Below are 7,448 nucleotides of genomic sequence, written 5' to 3'. Positions count from 1 at the left end.
CGCAGCCCCCGGGCCGCTCCGCCCCTCGCCGCGGCCTCGGGGCCCTTCAGCGCCCGGCCCCCCCGGCGAAATCCGCCGGGCGCCCCTCGCCGCGGCCCCTGCGCGGGGCCCGGGAGGCTCGGCCAGCAAATCCCTTAAGCCGCCTTCCCCGCGGCGCGGGAAGCGCTGGGCACGCGGCGCGGGAAGGGGCTGCAGCGCCCGGCGCCGGCCCGGGACGCACTGCCCGGCATCGCTGCTCTCTCCGAGGAAGGACCCCGGAGCGAGGCCCGCGCCCTTGCAGCTCGCCAGCGCAAACCGCTTATGCGTTTAATTCGTCTGAAACTGAGCTTGCACGGGCAGGTCCTTTCCCCGTGGAAGTTCAGTGAATTCCTGGAATGCTTTCAGGGAAGAGCGTGCTGGTGCATTGCAACAGCCTCTGAATACGTGGACTCCCACATGGGAGAGCGGTGCTACCGGCGGCTGCTCCCGCCGGCACACGCACCGGGTCGGTTTTAAGCCTGGTCAGTTTTAAGCCTGGTCACACGCACAGATCCAGCGCGAGGGAAGCTGCAAGTTCCCGCGCTCGGAGCGATGCGGGAGGGCGGCCAGAGATGCCTCCCAGCAGAGATTCTGGCAGGCGCGTGGGAACGAGCGCTTTCTGTGTCGCCTCCCAGCGCCACCCTTAAGGCCCCTCGGTCCCTACAACCGCTTGCAGGAGCTGCCCTTGCTTTATACGGCAGAGCCTTTCGCTTGCCAGTTGTCTGTAGCACGATGTTTAGCTTTAAACCCAGTAACATAACAGCAGAGAAATGAGAGAGAGCGTGGGGTACCTGGCGCCTCGTACCGGGCAGTCGGGGCCGCGGGGCTCTTCGCGGTCCGAGCCTCCTACTCCAGCGCCGCTCGAGTCAGGGGAGGGCTGAGGAAGAGCAGCTCGTCTCGGCAGGGCCGTCTGCGAGCGGAGCACAAAAGGAAGCACGCTGCGAGCCCAGAAGCAGGCGTGATGCTGCTCTGGCCTGCCGCAGTTCCTCCTTAATTTATACCAAGCCTTTCCAGGGGGAGGAGAGCGCTCGGCTCTCCCCCAGCGGAGCGCAGGAGGCTAAAAGGCTGCTCACTCACTCCGTGCACAGGCGCCAGCAGCTCAGCTCTCCCCCAAGGGCCGGGCCGTAGCGCTACCTACTCCGTCCCCTCCCCGGCCGGCCCTTTCCTTGTGACACTCACAGCCAGCCTGTCGCCATCTGCAAGCTGGGGAAAAAGCCCGGGCAGCTGCAAGCAGCAGTGCCAAGTGCAGGGCTTTCCCTTTTCCAAGAACCTCCAAAAGTGCTTTCCTCTCCGGCCCACCACCACCTCCAGCCAGTCCCCGTGGAAGCGGCCAAGCTGTCGGGTGAGGAATCACTCCTCCAAAGAGTGGCTGCTGGGCGCAAAGGGAAGCTGTGCCCTGTGCCACCCAGACAAGAGGGAGCCCTGGGGTGCCTGGAAAACCTCCTCCTGCCCTACAGCGCCTCACAGCAGGGCTTGCAGGGTTCATGTTTGAAGAGGAATTAACGAAAAAACCCTGCCACTGATAATGTAAACAAGCTACTTGTCTAAAAACATGTGCTACATCACTGCTATATGCTGTCCATGCAAGAAGAAATTGGAGAGGGTGTTAATAATTCAATGGGCTTTTCCCATTTCCAACATTATGATTCTAGCCTCTTGTACTCCTAAATTTTTCCATGGAGAGCTCCTGGGAGCTCATAGTATGGATTTAGCCTTAAACTGGAGCAAGGTGCTATCCTCTTTTCCCAGTATTTGAAAGGCAGCTCCTGTTTTGTTTTGTATTGTTTTGTTTTGTTTGTTTTGTTTTGTTTTGATGGTACCACTGCTACTGCTGGTGTCAGCCTCAGAAAGTACAGAGAATGACCAGAGGAAAAGCCTTCCCTCAGCAGCAGCAGTTTTKTTTGGCCTGTATGTATCAGTAATGAGATCACAGATTAAGAGCAGGGAAATTTTGTCAGTTCTTAAAAGACTATCCCACTTTGAGGCCAGCTGAGACGGCTTTTGGTGTGTTCTGGGCTGGGAACCAAAGCTCAGCAATTCATCTGTTCTGAGCTGAACAATCCTTGATACTTGCTCTCGCTTTTCCCAAGGGGATCCTCAGGTCTTCACTTTTTGCATGCTGGTCTTCACAAAGCCAAGCTGCTGCTCAGTATGCAGCTAAATAGCTGCCTCTTAAAAGGAGATCACTTAATGCTGCTGTATCTCTTTCCTGTTACCTCCTCTCTGCTCTGGATATGTACAAAAGCAATTAAAAAAATGCACAATGAAGCAATCAGAAATTTGGAGATAGCACAAGAGAGATTACGCAGCTTTGCTTCAATCCCCTTGCCCACATGTTTTACGACAGTCTTAATTAACATAGTCAGTATTATTTTGTTTTGGCCATGCTTTATTTTCAAGACCTCTTTTTCATTTCGCATATAGGATGGACTTTGGGGAAATMGCAGATTTTGCAGCCCAAGACACTAGGACCCTGCTTTATTCACTGCAAAGGATCAGTTTGGAGGAAACCTTAAGGAAACGGATTCTGTTCCTGTCTCTGTTCCAGGCAGGATGTGTACTCTGCAGCTGCATCTTTTGTGCATGAGTTCATGAGCGTGGACTAATTTCACGCTGGCTAACTTTGGTATTGATAACGCCAACTTTTGGGCAAGCCCGGAAACAAAGGAGTAAAGAACATGTATACGTTATCACTACCAAACCACTGGCTCGGAGAGGCCAAAACAAATTATTGACACACTTCTCAAGCCAGTTCCTATGTGATATGATGTGGCAACTTAAAGCAAGTCATTTGACTTCACAGGAGACAGCAAGTTATGTGCTTATCAATTTTCTGGGAATTTTGGCAAGAGCTGAGCACTCAGAACCACTGTCCTGGGCTGACAATGTGCTGTGAGCAGATGACCAGTTGYTCCTGGTTTGCTATCTTGCTATACATTACTATAAATCCAAATTATTGTGTCTAAAATCTTGAGGTCTTCCAAGGACCTCAAGGACCCCTAAGTGGATTCTTGAGGAATCCACTTTTACCTGGAATAAACTGCAAAATCTACAGTTATTTCGGTTCTGTTTCTTCTGGCAGCTGCAACTATCCATGGCGGGCACTGGAATGTATGTGGGTGTTCATTGTTATCTAAATAGGCCCGACTAAATTTGATAAAGCAAATGGCAATTTGAACCACCAGTGCAGTGCAAGAGCACAGCATTTAGTTCCTAGCCTTCTTCCAAATGATCTCACAAGCAAGGAGTTAGTTACTGACCTGCATCACTGGTAACTTTATTTAGTGGAAAGTATGAGTAGCCAGTCCTATGCAATACATTCTGTTGCACATAGACAGAATCAGCAATGCTTTGACATTAAAATGTCCTTAAAAATGCTTTGGAGAAGGATAACTAGCAGGAAGTCAAATGAATGATCCTGCAAGCAGAAACAATGCATGTGATTGTAAAGTCAACAGATCTTTTTTTTATCTATTTCAGTTCAAAATCAACTCTCCTGAGACAAAAACCTCTTTCAAAGCCAAACTCCAATGCCACAGAAATCTTAAAATACAAAAAGATAACTAAAATAAATCTAAATAACCCAGAGTCGTATTTAAGTCCAGAAGAAATTATGTACCTCCTGAGTCACAAGTAAACTGAGAAAAAAAAGTTACACCCAAACTGCTTGCAAAAGAGAAGAAAAACTGAGAGAAAAATAATACAGAAAATGGAAGAAAGAAATGTCAAATGTGGGAAAAACAAAACTGTGGACAACACAGAATTAATAGAATGGAAAGTTGCAGCATCATTAGAGAGATTTCCTCCCCTGCAATCCAATAAGTGGGATAACTTTGCTAATCTGCCTCTGTGTACGCGTTGTGCCCTGCAGTATGCGATACACCTCAGACCCTGCAATTAAATAACAGGAGAACTGTCCGTGTTATTAGTGGTTTTAGGAGATCAATGTAACAAACCTGAAGTATTTGTTTGTCAGGCTGTGCGTGGCGAACGCTCGGGCCCAGCCAGGCGTACGGCCACTCCAGCTGCCCGGGGCTCTGTGGCGCTCCTGGGCTCCATCTGGAAGCCAAGACACAAGTGAACAAACCAGGCAGCATCAGGAATCGCTGCAGAGGTGACCCAGGTAGCCTGGGACACCCAACTCAGCACGAGCTACAGCAGCCAGCACTTTGTGATGCACTATTTCCCAAGTAAAAGGAAGCCCTCAAGGCATATATCTACATGGAAGAGTATCTGCAAAACTCATCAAGAAATATGTTGTCCAAGAGGCACTAAACATCTGCTTCAATAGGTTTTAAGAAGAAAAACAGCTCAAAACATACTCATTCAAAACAGCAGGAAGGAGAAGGGAAAGAGGTTGCAAAATTACGGCAGCCAGTGGTTTTTACCAACTCGAGAGCAGAGTCCAGCTGAAACTTCCGCCCCTCCATTTGAGACTGTGTTTCCATTGAGCTCTTGCATGGGGCTCAAAATAAGCTTCCCGCTTTCTCTCCATCCTTCCTTCTCACCAGCAGGCTGAGGTGATGTCCCTTCTACGTGCCTTCAAGACCAACCCGAGCCGAAACTTTGCAGCCCTGAAAGCAGCCAGAACAGCGCGAGCGCTGACGCCACCTCCCCTGAAAGGGGCAGCAGAGGGACCCCAAGCCCTTGCGGCCCCGTGCCTGTGGTGATGGCAGCCCCCTTCCCTGCCCATAACCCAGAGGTACCAGGCAAGCAGCAAGGAGAAGCGCTGTAGGGAGCAACGCACCCGCCTGTGGGGCTGCACGAGACCTTGACTCACAGCCTGTCGCTGTGTCACAGCCCCGGTGCCAAACGCAGCCGGCCTCCGAGCTCAGGGAGAACAAGAAGTGCTTGTGCCTCTGGGTCCTACCCCCTTGGCCTCATGTGCCTGGCCAGCTGACATAAGCTGCTGTGGGGAAGATGAAATATTTGCTTTTTTAAGATAGTTGTGTCATTCCTACAGCGCCCTGCCAGCACTCACTGCTCCTCAGAGGCCGGTGCGCTCTTGTTTGCTCTAAGGAGAGGCTAGAGAAGCATTTTCCACACAAGCACAGCTCAACGCTCACTTCCTTCCTCTCTGTGTTTTATGAAAAATAGCTCCTCTTTTCCCCTCGGATTTCCTATTGCTCAGCCTACCATTCAGCCCTCCAGGCACCCAGGTTTGTGTCCTGTATCCTGCTAGCTCCACCCACACAGTCATGTCAGTGTTGTCAGCACTAAGGCAGCTCCTGSAGTTCTCACTGCCAGGCTCCTGCCTTCAAACATTTAGGCCTGTTTCTTGGCCTGTGTGATCTGTTCTGGATTCCTTTACAAGTCTGCAATGGCTAAAGGTCTGGGTACAGGTGCATGACATTTCCTCTGGTTGTTCTCCAAACTGGGTCCAGGCTTAAGAACATGATGAAGCAATAGAGAACTTGAGAGAGGGCTAGAAAAGTGCACAAATAGCCACAGCTAGACCTCAGGAAAAAGCAGACTACAGCTAGATGAGCCACTACATGTCAGGAATGGTAGCAYAGAAGCCTTGGAAGCCCCCTAATATGTGACCCGACAGGCAGATTTCAATGAGGGAAAGAGATAGGTCAGGAAGGAGAGCAGTGCTTTGCATTTTTCTCCTAGCTAAGACTTTGAGTTGCTTTGAACACTGCACCTTTTGTGTGAGAACGGCAGCTGGGAAAGTCTGACATGCATTCCTTCCCATGACTTAATTACCAGCTTGCAAATTCTGCCAGGCGGGGACTATCGCTACGGGCCAGGCGCTCCCCCCTTGCAAGCAGGTCAGGTACCCACAGAGCTGCCCCATGTGAATTTTGTCCATCGGTCAGTATGCAGGACACTTATAATCCTACAATCAGTGTTGAAGTGTTTAACCATTTTATCAAGCCGAGTGGAAAACACCGAACAATATCAGGAGTTTATTTAAATACAAGACACTTGTCATGTAAGCCATCATCATGTAATTCACTGTACAATTCCCCATTGCACATCAACAGGAAACTCCACTTCCAGCATCCCAGCCCACCTATTTGCAGCCCTTGCTGATTTGTTTGGGGTTGTTTTTAACTGGAGCACCTCATTGAAACTCAGCCTTTCTTGTCTGCAGCTAGGAAATAAAGGTGCAAGAAGAGGTCTGTCATTGAAATGTTATGATAGAAACACCGCTGGGAATGGTGCCATGGTCAAGTTTAACTTCCAAGATACCATTTGGGAAACAAATGCTGCTAATAATAAACTTGGGCCCAACGAGCCAGGCGTACGATAGCTGCCAGATTTCTTCAAGCAGCAGTCACTGAGATAAAAAGAGACAACTCTAACTCAGCAAGTCATGAAAACACTGGGAAAAGCTGGTCACAGAAATCAGCTTTGGACTGAGCGCTCAGCAACTGATTCCATTTATATTAAATAGAATAACAAACAGAGACAAGCTGGTCTTTTTTTTTTTTTTTTTAACATCAGAGGGGCAAACTTTGTCAAATTAAGAAAACTGAAAGACTTGAAAGTGAGTGAAGCTTGGAATATAGCTAAATTGAAGGTAGAAGGAAATCTATGCCATATATATTTATATTCTGAGTAAGAGAAAAAGAAGTATTTTGAAACACTCTAGTCCTAAATAAATGAAAACTCACCCAAAAGGAGATTTTAAATAGCAAACAGTGTTKCTCAGCAAAGACAGCTCTGGTGCAGATATCGACAGGCAGGCATAAAGCCAGATTCAAATGAGATAGGCTGCAGAGAAGCTACTGAAATGACCAGCTAATAAACATTCAGCCATTCACAGACAGAAAAGGAAGACATGTCTTAATGAGATACTAGATACTATGTCCCTACTAGAGGTAGGGAAGCACTGATGCAATTTTGCAGAGCTCTAGGGACATTCTCTCTGGAATACGGTATGCGATCTGGATTTTAGCAATTGGGAGACTATTCACACTTTCCTGTGAATATAACTGAATCAGAGCTGATTTTGCCCTGCGGGTATGTTGGAAGAGGGAAAAAATAATTATAGGATTCAATTACCTTGGACAAACAGTCCTGTTTTGCCAGTTTAGCCAGGTACCTTATGATCTAGTGCAATTTGACAACACTGTATCTGCCACAGTCAGAAAGTATCTGCTCAAATCAACTCTGATGTATGCAAATCCAACAGTTTTTWAAGAAAATTCTATTCAAATAAGTAACTCTGACAAGCATTTGTTTTATAAAGCGAATAGTTACCTTGAGGCGACACGATGAAAATCTAAGAGCAGCAGGAGAGTCCACGTCCCACAGGTGGGTCTGTTCTCATAACTGCTGGGATGCCAAAGGGCCCTGAGCACGTGGACCAAGCGTGGGACACATTATGTCCTGTGGAGAACTTAGCAATTGTCTCTCATTTCAGTTTGGAATGAAAACAAAATCCTTGGGTCTCGGAGTGCTCTGCAATGTGAAGCTGC

The 7,448-nt window shown here is 48.5% G+C and overlaps 1 protein-coding gene across 2 annotated transcripts in view; it reads right to left on the bottom strand.

Moving 5' to 3' along the window:
- The window catches only part of ST3GAL6 (ST3 beta-galactoside alpha-2,3-sialyltransferase 6), a 43,496-nt gene extending 36,249 nt beyond the window's left edge, over positions 1-7,247 (bottom strand). The window contains exon 1 of one of the 2 annotated variants that reach the window (XM_026035873.1): positions 7,231-7,247. The gene's annotated coding sequence lies outside the window, so the exon portion shown is untranslated. Of the gene's footprint in view, positions 1-809; positions 924-7,230 lie in introns of those variants that run through there. The other variant, XM_026035872.1, reaches the window with a different exon arrangement.
- Between the last annotated feature and the right edge of the window lie 201 nt (positions 7,248-7,448).

This window comes from Nothoprocta perdicaria, unplaced genomic scaffold (genome assembly GCF_003342845.1).
Source record: "Nothoprocta perdicaria isolate Ctin4 unplaced genomic scaffold, notPer1 scaffold_169, whole genome shotgun sequence".
NCBI classification, from domain to species: domain Eukaryota; kingdom Metazoa; phylum Chordata; class Aves; order Tinamiformes; family Tinamidae; genus Nothoprocta; species Nothoprocta perdicaria.
Note: the sequence above shows the minus strand (reverse complement) of the source record. Positions and strands in the feature narration are given on the sequence as shown.